The following is a 13711-nucleotide window of genomic DNA, read 5'->3' on the forward strand; positions in this document are numbered from 1 at the left end:
ACTCCACGGGTGTCCTGTCTCTTTTCCTGTGTGGCTTTGTAAGGGTTAAATTGTAGTGTAATGCTAATGCTTAGCTTGAAAAATAACAGCTTTGTGTTGACACTGAAGGTTAAGAGATAACAGCCTTGCTTTACTCTAGTAAATTATGCTTCATACTCTTGTAAATTAAGCTTCACCAATTAAGGAAACAAAAGTTCAAAGAAAAGAGCATCAGAGGCAGGGTCAAGGAGATCCACTGGTTGTAACTTAGAGGCAGAAAGTCTAAAATAAACACCTCATAGGCAACTGTTTCTAACTCATCTGGCAACTGTTTCTAACTCATCTGGGAACTGTTTCTTTGTTCTGTTCCCAGGTGATGATAAAACGATGTGATCAGCTATAAAAACTCTGTACCCTGGCTGTTCAGGGCCGCACTCTTATCAAGAGTGTTGGTCCTGATCCGTCGGCCTTGCCTCTCATTGTAATAAACTTTGTTGTGACTATCACTGGTGCTCGTAGCATTCTGTTTCAGGAGTCATGTGGATGCAACATTTGGTGCATTGGCCAGGAAAGTTAAAGGTCTGAAATAGGGCCTTTTCCTCAGATTGCTCTGCCAACCCCTAGGAGAAGGCTCGGGATTGGGAGAGGTAAGGAATTCTTGGGGCGCACCATTTGAATGACTCAGGAGGGTCTGCCGGACGCGGCTATAGATCCGGAGTCAGGGATCCTACCCGGACACCGGTGGACCCCATTTGGTTTGGTTTTTGTCAAGAAGGATCCTATTTTCAGGTGGCTGCCACGGCCTACTGGCCTTGAGATCTCAAACTTGTGTTTTCTTCGTGTCTTAATTGTCTTCTTCCTGTTGACTGTCTGTGCGTCCTCGTCAGTTCTGCCTATCTTTGTCATGGGTCAAAATGAGAGTACCCCCACCCCTCTGAGTCTCATACTAACCCATTTCCAGGATTATAGGAGAGCTGCCTCAGTTTTCGGCCTCCACATTAAGAAGCCGGTCCTTCGAACTCTCTGCAAGGTGGAATGGACCAGCTTTCCGGTCGAATGGCCTCCACAGGGGACCTTTGACCTTACTTTGGTATATAAGGTTCATGATATTGTCTTTTCTAGGCACAAAGATCAAATCTCATACATTGGGGCATGGAGAACCCTCATCGAAAACCCTCCAGATTGGTTAAAACTTCTCCTTCCCCTTCCCCCTTGCCTCCCTAAAACACAGGCTTTTACTACTCAAAGGCAGCCCATCTGGAGCTCAAAATAAGAATCTTGATGGGACTAAGTGGCTGCTCCCTCTGTCACCTGCACCAGAGGAAGAAGAAGAAACTTACCGCCCGCCGCCCTATATTTCTCGCTCAAAGAATACAAGTCAAGATGCTTCAGATCAGGAGGCAAGCCCGAGTCAGGACACTACCCTGAGCCCATCTCATACCCGGTCAGGGACTCCCTTCCATCCCCCTCCCACTGCCCTACCCCTTTGTCCAGGGCCACCCCTGCAGGGTGAAGTCCGGCCCTTTATAACTTATGTACCCTTCTCCACTAGCGACCTTTATAATTGGAAGCTTCAAAACCCCTCACTCTCAGAGAAACCCCAAACCTTAATTTATCTTCTTGAAACTATATTTGTGACCCACCAGACAACCTGGGATGATTGCCAGCAGCTCTTGCAGGTTCTCTTCACCACTGAGGAGTGAGATAAGATCCATCACAAGGCTCTGAAATTAGTCATGGGGCCAAACGGGCAACCCACGGAGGATCCCGCTGTACTCAAGGAAGTTGTTTTTTTTTTTTAAATTTTTTTTTCAAAGTTTATTTATTTTTTTTGGGACAGAGAGAGACAGAGCATGAACGGGGGAGGGGCAGAGAGAGAGGGAGACACAGAATCGGAAACAGGCTCCAGGCTCCGAGCCATCAGCCCAGAGCCCGACGCGGGGCTCGAACTCACGGACCGCGAGATCGTGACCTGGTTGAAGTCGGACGCTTAACCGACTGCGCCACCCAGGCGCCCCTCAAGGAAGTTTTTCTTTCCTTGCATCCTGAAAATTGGGACCCAAACACTCCTCATGGTAGGCAATCATTGACCCTATTTTGCCAGACTCTACTGGGAGGTCTCTGAGCGACCGTCTGCTGGCCCACAAACATATCTAAGCTAACAAAAGTAATTCAGGGGACCAAGGAAAGCCCCTCAACCTTCTTAGAAAGGCTCATGGAGGCATACTGCACATTTACCCCTATTGACCCTGAGGCATCTAAAAATAGAAGGGCATTAAATCTGGCCTTTGTCTCACAGGCAGCCCCAGACATTTGGAAAAAGTTACAAAAATTAGATGGGTTTGAAGGAAAAAAAAATTATCTGAGTTAGTTGAAATAGCCCAAAAAGTTTTCAACAATAGGGGTTCTCAGGAAGAAAGACAGAAAAAAAATTTTTTGACTAGGGTGGTAGCAGCCATCCTGGATGCCCGTGAGGGAAGAGGTCCCAGTGCGAGGCTAAGAGAAAAATTACCAGGTGTACTCACAACTGCGAAGAAAAGATCTTTCCCCTCCCCCTGCCGTTCCGAATCCAGCCAGGGCACGCCTGGTTGTAGTCTGACATAAAGGCGGGAACCAATCAAGTTCTGCTGAATGGTTTGAAATAAAGGCAGGAACCAATCGAGTTCTGCTGAGTGTTCAAATTTAAATGTCAACCAATAACAGCTCTGTAACCTCAAAAAATCCCTAACTTGTTTGTGCCTGTCTATAAAAGAAGCTGTAAGATCCTTGCTTGGGGCCTCTTAGCGTCACCGGCAACAAGTGCACGGAGGACCGGGTTTGAACCTCCAATAAACGACCCTTGCCGCTTGCCTTTGACTCTGGACTCTGGTGGTTTGTTGTCGGGGGGTCTCTCGAATCAGGGCATATCACCAGAACGCCCAAAGAATTCTGGTCTGGGCAAAAGAAAAAAGATAAACAAAGGGTTAAAGTGTCACTAGGAAAAAACCAGTGTGCATACTGCAAACAAGAGGGACACTAGAAAAAGGATTGCCCCAACTTAGCCCAACGCAAAATTTGGCCACCTCAGGTATCTGTGATGGGAGTCGATTTCGACTGATGGGGCCACAGCTTCGTGGCCCCTTCTGAGCTGTTGGTTACTGTTAATATAGGGGGCCAACCTAAGACCTTCTTGGTGGACACTGGGGCAACATTTTCAGTTCTAAAACAAGATCCTGGCCCCACCAGGCAAGGGGCAACCCTGGTACAAGGAGCAACTGGGTCCCAGACTTGTTAATGGACCACTGAACAAGTAGATTTAGGCCGTAAAACTAGTACACATTCTTTCCTAATCATGCCTGAATGCCCCTACCCTGGATTACTAGGTAGAGACCTACTGCATAAACTAACGGCTTCTTTGAAATTCACTAAAGGTGGAATAACCAAGGGAGTTCTGACTCAGTGCCTGGGACCTTGGCGCTTATTTATCCAAAAGGCTGGACCCAGTTGCTTTCGGGTGGCCCCCATGCATTCGACAAATTGCCGCCACCACACTTCTAGTTAAAGATGCAGACAAACTAACCTTGGGGCAAGCATTGTCTGTCATGGGGCCCCATGAAGTGGAAACTTTACTGCAGGCTCCCCCAGAGCGATGGCTGTCAAATGCTCAGATTACCCAATATCAAGCATTGCTACTCAACCAGCCCCAAATACATTTTTGTGCCCCCACCACCTTAAACCCAGCCACTTTGCCACCCGAAGGACAGAATCCCCCTCTGCACTTTTGCCCAGAAACCTTGGCAATGATCTCATCCCTCCGCTCTGATCTTACGGACATTCCCTTACAGGACCCTGATATCAGCATGTTTTCAGACGGCAGTAGTTTTATGTTTCAAGGGCAAAGGCATGCTGGTGCTGCAGTGATGACAGATCATGAAATTTTATGGCAACAGACCCTTCCCCCAGGAACTTCAGCCTAACACGCAGAGCTCATCGCACTAACAAAAGCTCTAAAACTCAGAAGAAACAAGTCAGTTAACATTTATACAGACAGCCGCTATGCTTTTGCAATTGCGCATGTACATGGATCCATTTATCAAGAGCACGGTCTCCTCACAGCAGAAGGCAAGGCTGGCAATCATTCACTGCCCAGGACATCAAAAAGGCAACGCCCTAGAGGCAATCGGAAACCGCCTGCCTGGCTGATGCAGCAGCCCGAGAAACTGCCCTAACTAAAAGTGAAAGTGCCTTGGAGCTACCGATCTTGAGAGAGCCCTTGCTTCCACCAGAGCCCAATTACACTCCTAAAGATTTGGAGTGGATTTCCAGAAAAGGGGGAAATAAGATGCTGGGACAAAAGTGGTTTCAGGATCCTGAAGGTAAGATACTGTTACCTACGGCACTCGGGCAGCACATGGTGTGTCAGCTCCACCAAGGGACTCATCTGGGAAAAACGAAGATGGTGGAATTCGTGCGTAAAAAGTTCAGGGCGCAAGGGCTGGGAAAGGAGATTCAAGAGATGGTTGAAAGGTGTGTAAGTTGCGCCCAAGTAAATCAGGGTCCAAACAGGAAGGTTTCAGAAGCTAAAAGAGATAGAGGAATTGAGCCAGGCCACTTTTGGGAAGTAGATTTTACTGAGATTAAACCAGGGAAATACGGATATAAATACCTGCTTGTTTTTGTAGACACCTTCTCCGGGTGGGTCGAGGCGTTCCCCACTAAATCAGAAACGGCTCAGGCGACAGTTAAGAAATTATTAAATGAAATAATTCCTAGATTCGGGCTGCCTCTGAGCATAGGATCAGACAATGGCCTGGACTTCACAGCACAGGTGTCCCAGGGTCTAGCCTGGGCATTGGGAATATATTAGAGATTACATTGTACATATAGACCCCAGAGCTCAGGTCAAGTAGAAAGGATGAATCAGACCCTAAAAGAGACCTTAATCAAATTGTCCCTTGAGACAAGCGAAAATTGGGTTGATGTCATGCCTTTTGCCCTTTTGTGAGCGCGTTGTACTCCATTTGTCAAGGGATTTTCCCCTTTTGAAATTTTATTTGGCAGACCTCCACCTATCCTGCCGAGGCTAGGAGACGACGTAATGGAACAGTTGGAACAGGACCACTTGCTGGCTTCACTCATGGCCCTGCAACATGTATGAAAGGAAATAACCAGGGCCTTGAAAGAAGCCTTCACTCATCCTCCTGTTCTTCCCCAGCCTTTCAACCAGGAGACTTAGTCTAGGTCAAGAGGTACGAGCCTAAAACCCTGGAGCCGTGCTAGAAAGGACCACACACTGTGATTCTGACTACGCCCACGGCCGTGAAGGTAGATGGTGTCCAAACCTGGATTCATCACTCTCAGGTTAAGAAAAACTGCCTGAAGGTGGCAGCACCCCAGACTGATAGAGATCCAGATAACAAATGGCAATGGAAGGTCCAAAGGCACCCAGAGGATCTTTAAAGATAAGACTGATGTGGGCATAATAATAATTGTCTGGGTTTGTATGATGATAAGTGTGGGGGACTGTACGGAATTGCATCCCCTATCTTTTTGGCCATACCAATGGGAATTCAGGGACACTGTCACAGGGAAGGTGATAGCATCTAATACCTCTTCCACTCTGTCTTGTTTTTTGTTTGATTTATGCGACTTGGTGGGGGACTCATGGGGGACCAAAATTTCAAAACTGTAAGCGAGCAAGTAGACGAGACCTAGGTTACTTGGAAACTTCAATTTCTCGGCTGGAACACCAAGTAGACTCTTTAGCCGAGGTTGTATTACAAAACAGAAGAGGACTTAATTTACTCTTCGTGAAGGAAAGGGGCCTCTGCGTGTCCCTCAGGGAAACATGCTATTTTTATGCCAACAATTCTGGAGTAATCCAAGACACTCTCAGTTTGGTCAGGGATAATCTTAGGACCAGGGAATGTGCCAGGGAGGCCAGCAATAATTGGTATCAGAGTTTATTCTCTTCTTGGTCCCCCTGGCTCACATCACTGCCCACCGCCATAGCTGGGCCACTGCTATTGTTACTTCTCGGGTTAACTATTAGCCCATGAGGCTAATAGTTGGTAAAATAAAAGAGGCGAGTTGGTAAAATAAAAATTATGATGATTAGATCCAATTATGTCCCCTTAGTTCCTAATGATGAATCAAGGGATTGATTCACTGACAAGAAAAGGGGGAAATGTAAGGGTTAAATTGTAATGTAGGGCTAACGCTTAGCTTGAAAAATAACAGCTTTGTGTTGACACTGAAGGTTAAAAGATAACAGCCTTGCTTTACTCTTGTAAATTAGGCTTCACCAATTAAGGAAACAAAAGTTCAAAGAAAAGAGCATTAGAGGCAGGGTCAAGGAGATCCACTGGTTGCAACTTAGAGGCAGAAAGTCTAAAATAAACACCTCATTAGGCAACTGTTTCTAACTCATCTGGCAACTGTTTCTAACTCATCTGGGAACTGTTTCTTTGTTCTGTTCCCAGGTGATGATAAAACGATGTGATCGGCTATAAAAACTCTGTACCTTGGCTGTTCTGGGCCGCACTCTTATCAAGAGTGTTGGTCCCGATCTGTCGGCCTTGCCTCTCATTGTAATAAACTTTGTTGTGACTGTCACTGGTGCCCACAGCATTCTGTTTCAGGAGTCGTGTGGATGCAACAGCTTCTCCCTTTGATCTCTAACGCTGACACTCTAGACTCTCCTCACTTGTATTCTGTCTACAGGCTGTGTATGGACCTCCCCCAGTCCCATAGACTGAAGTAACAACAATGAGTTACCTCCCAATCTTGTCACCCAGCTTGGCCCTTACCCCGGAATCCAGACAGGGACAGCCAACTTCCCACTCATCGGTCTGAGAGGCAACTCAGGCACCCTAGGTCGAACGCAGAGCTCCCAGTTTCCCCATTCTGCCTCTCAATCTCATATTTCCCAAGAAAGGCACCACAGCCACCCATCCAGTCAACACAGGAGGGGCAAATATAAACAAAAAGGGCTTGGGGTACAGGAGGTGGGGATATAATCCTCTGGATTTTATATGTGCATCTATATTGTTCAGATTTCTTCCCAATGGATGTGCACTATTAAAAAAAAAAGAAAAAACACCTTTATTTTTTAGAGCAGTCTTAGGTTCACAGAGATTTTGAGAGGAATGTACAGAGAGTGCCCATATACCCCTGCCCCCAACATCCCACACGAGACAGGAGCATGTTACAATGTTGAACCCACACTGGCACATCATGATCATCCCAAGTCCAGTTTACAGTAGGGGCCATGCCTCTGTTGTACAGTCAATGGGTTTGGACAAATGTGGAGTGACATGTATCCATCATTATATCATGCAGAGTAGTCTCATTGCCCTACAAATCCTCTATGCTCCACCTATTCATCCCTCCCCTCCTTTGGTGAACAAATGATTCATCATCCATTCAACAAATAATGTTTTGCTTCTTCCTTTTATGCGAGGCATTTTCTAGGCACCAGTACAATGAAAAGCAAGACAGATAAAGGTCCTGCTCTCAGGAAATTGGTATTCTAGACGCAGAGCAGAAATAAACAAGAGAACAAATAAGTGAACAAGATAAATTCAATACTGTGAATTGACAGGGACTATCCTGGGAAAGTGTAGGGTAGGGTATGGATGGAGACCAAAGAAGGCCCTAGAAGAGAGGGTGACATTTTAATGAACCCTAAGTGATAAAAAAAAATTCCAACTGTTCAGGGGTGCCTGGCTGGCTCAGTCAGAAAAGCATCCAGCTCTTGATCTCAGGGTTGCAAGTTTGAGCCCCATTCTAGGTGTAGTGATTACTAAAAAATACATGAATAAAACTTGAAAAAAAAGCCAACTGTGCAAAGATCTAGGGGAGGAGCCCTGCAAGCAGAGACAGCAGTGAGTACAGAGGCACTGAGTTAGGGCAAACTTGGTGCTTCCAAGGAAGGAAAGGCAAAGAGGCCAACAAGTCTGGGGTACGTAGATACAAGAGGATGACAAGAAGGGAGGACAAGGCGACCGGTCATGTACGGTCTTACAAGTAGAGCAAGGAGTACATGCTTCTTCCTCAGAGTGACTGTTTGTGTTTTGAAAAGACAACTCTGTTGCCTCCCCCACTAAAAGGAATCAGGGTCCCTGAGTGACCCCAGATGACCCTCGTGAAGCCAAAGATACACCCCAGTAATGCACAGAACGTTGAGAAATGATAAATCACTGTCTTTTTAAGTCCCTAGGTTTGGCGGTTCTTTGTTATGCGTCAAAAGATAACTGATGATGTTCCAGCTCTGTGATTTCAGTTACACTACAGCTGCCCTCCTCTGGGGGTGAGAGACAGTGCTGAGCTGAGGACTGCCAATGTGGGAGAAACACCTTAGTTGCCCATGACACTATGTACTTCAAGGATAGTTGGGTACATAACATCAAAATACTGAAAGTCCTTGTGAACTCTAACCTTAAAACAAGATGCATTTTCTGGGCCTGACACTTCTAAAAGTAGTCCAAAGCAACAAGACTTCCTCCTAACCTGGGGGGGGGGGCGGTGGTGGTGTCCCCATGTATCTCTGGTGCTCAGATTTTCATCTCTAATACTCAGAACAGGACTCTTGGAGGACAATAAATCCCATAACTCAGGGCAGGAGAAAAATCAAGATGGCTCTGGAACATTCTGGTGTTGCAGAAAATAAGATGCTTTCAAAGGTGTCAGAGGACAGACTAAAATAGCAAAGGATCAAAATTGTAAACAGACCACCACTGTGGATCTGTGACAACTTCAGCATCTAATAATAATACAGTATAGTTACCACTTCACAAGTTGAATCTGCAAAGGACCATGAGTTCATTATAATATCAAAACATAAAAGTTAAATTAACACAAAATATATAGAGCCAATAATGAATAAAATAAAACAGCAGACAAAATCAGTCACTAATTAAAGTCAACAAAGGAAGAGATACAGCCTACCTGAGAATCCTTCCTTTGTTGACTTTAGTCAGCCGGGCCCTTTGACAACTTGATCACAACTGCATCACTTCAGGAAGACCCACACATGCAAGCAGGAAGGAGTGGAAAAGTCAGACAGCGCTGGGAAAATCAGGAACCAGAGGAAGCGTAGGAGAGATAATCCATCACCACAGTCACCGGATAACCAGGGACAAGGTAACCAATTTAAAAGAGACCCAAAGGGGCGCCTGGGTAGCTCAGCAGGTTAAGCGTCCGACTTCAGCTCAGGTCACGATCTGATCTCACAGGTGTGAGTTTGAGCCCCAGGTTGGGCTCTGTGGTGAGGGCTTGGTGCCTGGAGCCTGCTTCACATTCTGTATCTCCCTCCCTCTCTGGCCCTGCCCCCCTCATGAGCGCGCGCTCTCTCTCTCTCTCTCAAAATAAACAAACATTTTAAAAAAATTTTTAAAAAGAGGTCCAAAAGTGTTTACAAAAACTCGTGTCCTGGGTGCACCTCTCCCTTGCTGTATTTGAGAACTGAGACAATCCTGACAGTTATCCTGGGATTCTGACACCTGCACTCACCCTGTGGGGGTTTCACGACTTCCTTGCAGACTACAGAAGGGTTGTTCTCCCCATAACCACATCTGCTCAGTGAGCTTCCCCCTCCATCATGACTCCCCATCCGTACCCCAGATTCCACTATTCCTGTGCTGGGCTTGTCACAGCAAAAGAATTGCTTAGCCAGGCTGCCCAGCTCCCAAACTACAGTGGGTTATACAAGTGAACACCACTGTATGCACTTCCCATTGGGGTGGAGCTGGTTTCCTACCCCCTGAAACTGGGCTGGCCTGTGACTTGCTTTGGCAGGGCTCTCAACTCCTGCTCTCACTCTTGGGAATCCTGCCGTCAGCCCCACATGTGCCTGAGCACACACTGAGAGGAAGCAACACAAGGACAAAGATGAGCCTTCCCAGTGCAGCCACCAGTGCCCCTGCCAGCCACAGATGCACAAGCCAACCTCAGATGAACCTGGGCTGGTGCCCACGGTGCCAACCCGCAGGACTGTGACTGCATGAACAGCTTTTACCACAAGCCACTACATTTGGAGAGTAGCTTGTGACATGGAAAAAGCTGTTACACTCCCTTCTAAAAGGTCTGCTCCTTTCCTCTCTGCTTTTCATATTTTTACCCATTAGGCAAGACCGTCTCCAGGGACACCTGGGTGGCTCAGTGGGTTAAGCGTCTGACTTTTAATTTTGAACCATGTAGTGATCTCGCTGTTTGTGGGATCGAGCCCCATGCTGGGCTTTGCACTGAAAGCATGGAGCCTGCTTGAGATTCTCTCTCTTTCCCTCTGTCTGTGCCTCCCCCTTTCAACCGCACAGGCTCTATCTCTCTCTCTCTTTCTCTCTAAAAAAAAGACTCTCTCCAGAACTCCTTCCTAACACCTGCCTTACCTTGTCTCAGTCCTGCTCTCTCATTTTTTCCTGGCTTCGTAAATACAGTTCCTTTAAACCTGCACACAGTGGTTGTGTTCCAGCATCCCTTCTTTTACCCACTGTGATCAGGATGTGGGGAAGGACTCTTTGGTGAAGGTGAGCCAACCAGAGCTCTGTGGGTCCCACAATCACTGAATGGACCAGGGATGGACCTGGGACCCAATCATGCCAACCAGAATCTTCCCCCACACCCTTTTCTAACATAGTCAGTGGACACAGGGTGACTTCCCCTCTGGTTCTATGCTATCGGCACCATGCCCCATCCTCTTTACCTGTGGACACCCATCCCACAGCAGCTGTGAGAAGTGGCTCCTGATGGTCCCAGGTCCCAGGGAGAACTCTTCTAGTCCATGGCCACTCATAGCCAACAACTGTTGACAGAGGATGAAAGCCTGGCCCGTTGACACCAGGGGTACACCTAAGAGCTGTCCTTCTTGCTCCAGAGATCCTATGTGTGGGTCAGGCTAGGGCTGGATGTCACTTGAGACCATGTCCTGTCTCTGTCTTCTCCTGGGCTCTCCAACCACCCAGGCTTCACCTGAGAATTCGCACTTAGTAAGCCACATGCACCCGAATTCCTGGTTCAGTCTTCACTGCTGGGGACCTGCCCTAGCACAGGCCCTTTTTGGTTATGTCAGTGTGAGCTGCAGGGTTGCTATTTCTTGCTGAAATAATAAAAACCAGTAAAAACGATATGGCTTTGCCTGAGGGTTTCCTTGCTTAGATGAACAGTGCCCGACTTCTGCTGGCCCAGCCCTGCCTCCCTGCCCCCAACCCCCTGCAGACCAAGTCTTCCCAGTGAGGGCTCTGTAGCACAATTTACCACTTTGTGTACAAAGTGGTCATGGATCAAGTCCTCTATGAAGGGCCAACCCATGGAAATGCAGTTTTCACCTTTGCTGAAGAAGATGGAGCTCATCCCATTCAGAGAATGGACAAGAATGCTGGCTTACAACCTCTCCCAAGTCACCATCCCCACCCCCCCACATCCCATCGGCCCCCGGTACCCCCTTCCTATAGGGAAGGGGAGGAATGTGTATGTCCTGACCTTTGAAGGGATGGTGGGCCTGGCCCAGTCAGCTCTGGACATACAGGCTCCACTCATTCCTCAGTCACCTCAAGAGGAGAGATGAGTCCCATCCCTTGGGGACACCTGAGTCCACACTGCAGAGAGTGGAGGACAAGAGGGAGTCAGGGAGTGAGCCTGGAGGCCCTTTATGCAGGTGTGCTCTCTGGGGTGATATAGGAGGGGTCAGAGCTCATCCTCTTGGGGCTGAATCTGAAGGGTCTGTTAGCTTGGATATGAAGAATATAGTAATCATGGTAATTATGAAAATAATGATATTCAAGATAATCATAATTTCCTTGATTCCTGAGACAGACAACTCACCCCCCGGGGACAAAACAGATGCTTAGGAGCGTGAGCTGGTAAAAGTGGCCTACACCACACCATCTTACTGAAAACATAAAAGTACCAGTCATCTTGATATGTAAGTTTGTGAAAGCCTCTGCTCTTAGGCTTTTGCTTTCAGTGAGGTCACGGTGCTGCCTTCAGGATGTTTTCAACCTTTGAGACAGGATTGGAACACTCTATTGAAATGAGAAATTCTATGCAACAAAACAGTCTTTGGAAAGAACTGGGTTCCTAACGCAGTCTGGACTACATACAGGCCACAGCACCACACACACACACACACACACACACACACACACACGCCAACAACCTGGGAGAGGTAGAACCCATGGAATGAAAGAGCATTTGCTCAAGAGCTGATTTCAAAAGGAGGCTGAGAGGCGAGCACTGGCTGCTCAAGTACACATGCACTGGTTTCTAGGGACACGGTGGGCTCAGAGTCACTTCTCCCTTGTGCTGCCTGGTGAGTCGCAGAGGAGATGTGATTCCTAAGGTCTGAAACTCTTGAAACACGGAACGAATGCAAGAGAGGAGGCGCTCCACAGAGACATGAAGCACCATGCCCCACAGATATGAAGAGCAAAACCGACAAGTCTGACTGGAACAAGGAGCTTTTCCATCCACCTTCCTTGGGAGAGTACGAAGAAGACGTTCCCACCCCACATTTTCCAAAAATGATATTGTACTGAATCCCAAAACCCCAGTCCTCTCCAGCACACAACTCCAAGTAGGAAAGAGTCTGGACCACCCTCTAAAAGAAAGGAGCTCCACGTGTTCATCGCCCATTTGCTTTGAGTTCATTGATTGAAAGTAAATTGCCTTCAGAAATGAAGAGCACAACAGGGAGTTGCACAACCCCTAATTCAGACTCCCCACCCCATAGTCCCATTAACTCCCATGTTAAAGGACCGCCTTTAGCAAAAAGCAGCGTGGGATCTCCCCACCCCATCAGAGGGTGCAACTTTGCCACCAGGGGCGGGGCAGGGCAGGGGGTGTGCAGGGGGGAGGCAGGAGGCTTGTGTTCACCTGCAGCTTCCACTCTACATCACTTCAACAAGTTCCCTGGCTGGGCTCCAGCAACTCAGGCCCACTACCCTGACTCTCCCTGGAATGTTTCCCTGCACACTGAGGTCCCTGCGCTTCATTTTCACAGGCAGGAATGTTTCGTCCTGCTCATAGCTGTGACTTCCCTGGCCCTGCCTTGACATTTCCCCACAACCGCAGGTCCATGCATTCATTCCTTCACACCTCCACCCTCCAGCCACCAACCCAGTCAGACCTCAAGGGCACTCAGGGAGCCCCCCCCCCCGTACCTGTGCTGCTCCCCACCACTGGAACCTAACCCCCCACTTGATCTCGGTCCCTCCTCCTCCAGGGAACTGGGGTAAAACCCATAAAGGTCACTCCTGAGTCCTCCAGACCTCAGCCAGAAAGGAGCGCAAGAAGAATCCAGTAGTACGGGGGGGGGGGGGGGGTGGGGGATGGAAGGGGAAGACAGAGAGGGGCAGGGGGAAGGCCACATAGGACCCTGTCACGAGGATCCCTATCTTGGCAGCACCACGACTGAGGCAGGTCCTGGAGAGAGGCTGTGGGTCTCAGCTGCTCCACCTTTAGGCTTCTTGCATATGGTCTTTCAGGGGCGCCTGGGGGCATCGCATCGCCCTCAGCCCCTGGCAGTGTTGGCGCTCCAGGAGTGCAGCTGCAGCCTGGAGGCGCCTTTGGGAGTTGATCCTGCAAGTTGGCCTCTGCCTCCAGGAGCTTCAGGAGCAGCAGGGTCACTACCCTCCTGGGCTGGAGGCTCATGGCTCCCAGTCCTCTGTGAGTGCCCCGCTACCGCTACCTCCACAGCTACCTGGATGCAGGCACCAGGCAGCAGCATGTCTCCGGCGGGGGAGTGGGGTGGGCGTCA

General features: G+C 48.3%; 1 pseudogene; it reads right to left on the reverse strand.

The window, feature by feature from the left end:
• Positions 1-5914: 5914 nt before the first annotated feature.
• Positions 5915-13711, reverse strand: part of LOC125164073 (cytosolic 10-formyltetrahydrofolate dehydrogenase-like) — a 56828-nt pseudogene continuing 49031 nt past the window's right edge.

The sequence above is a fragment of the Prionailurus viverrinus genome, chromosome A1, assembly GCF_022837055.1.
Source record: "Prionailurus viverrinus isolate Anna chromosome A1, UM_Priviv_1.0, whole genome shotgun sequence".
NCBI lineage: Eukaryota > Metazoa > Chordata > Mammalia > Carnivora > Felidae > Prionailurus > Prionailurus viverrinus.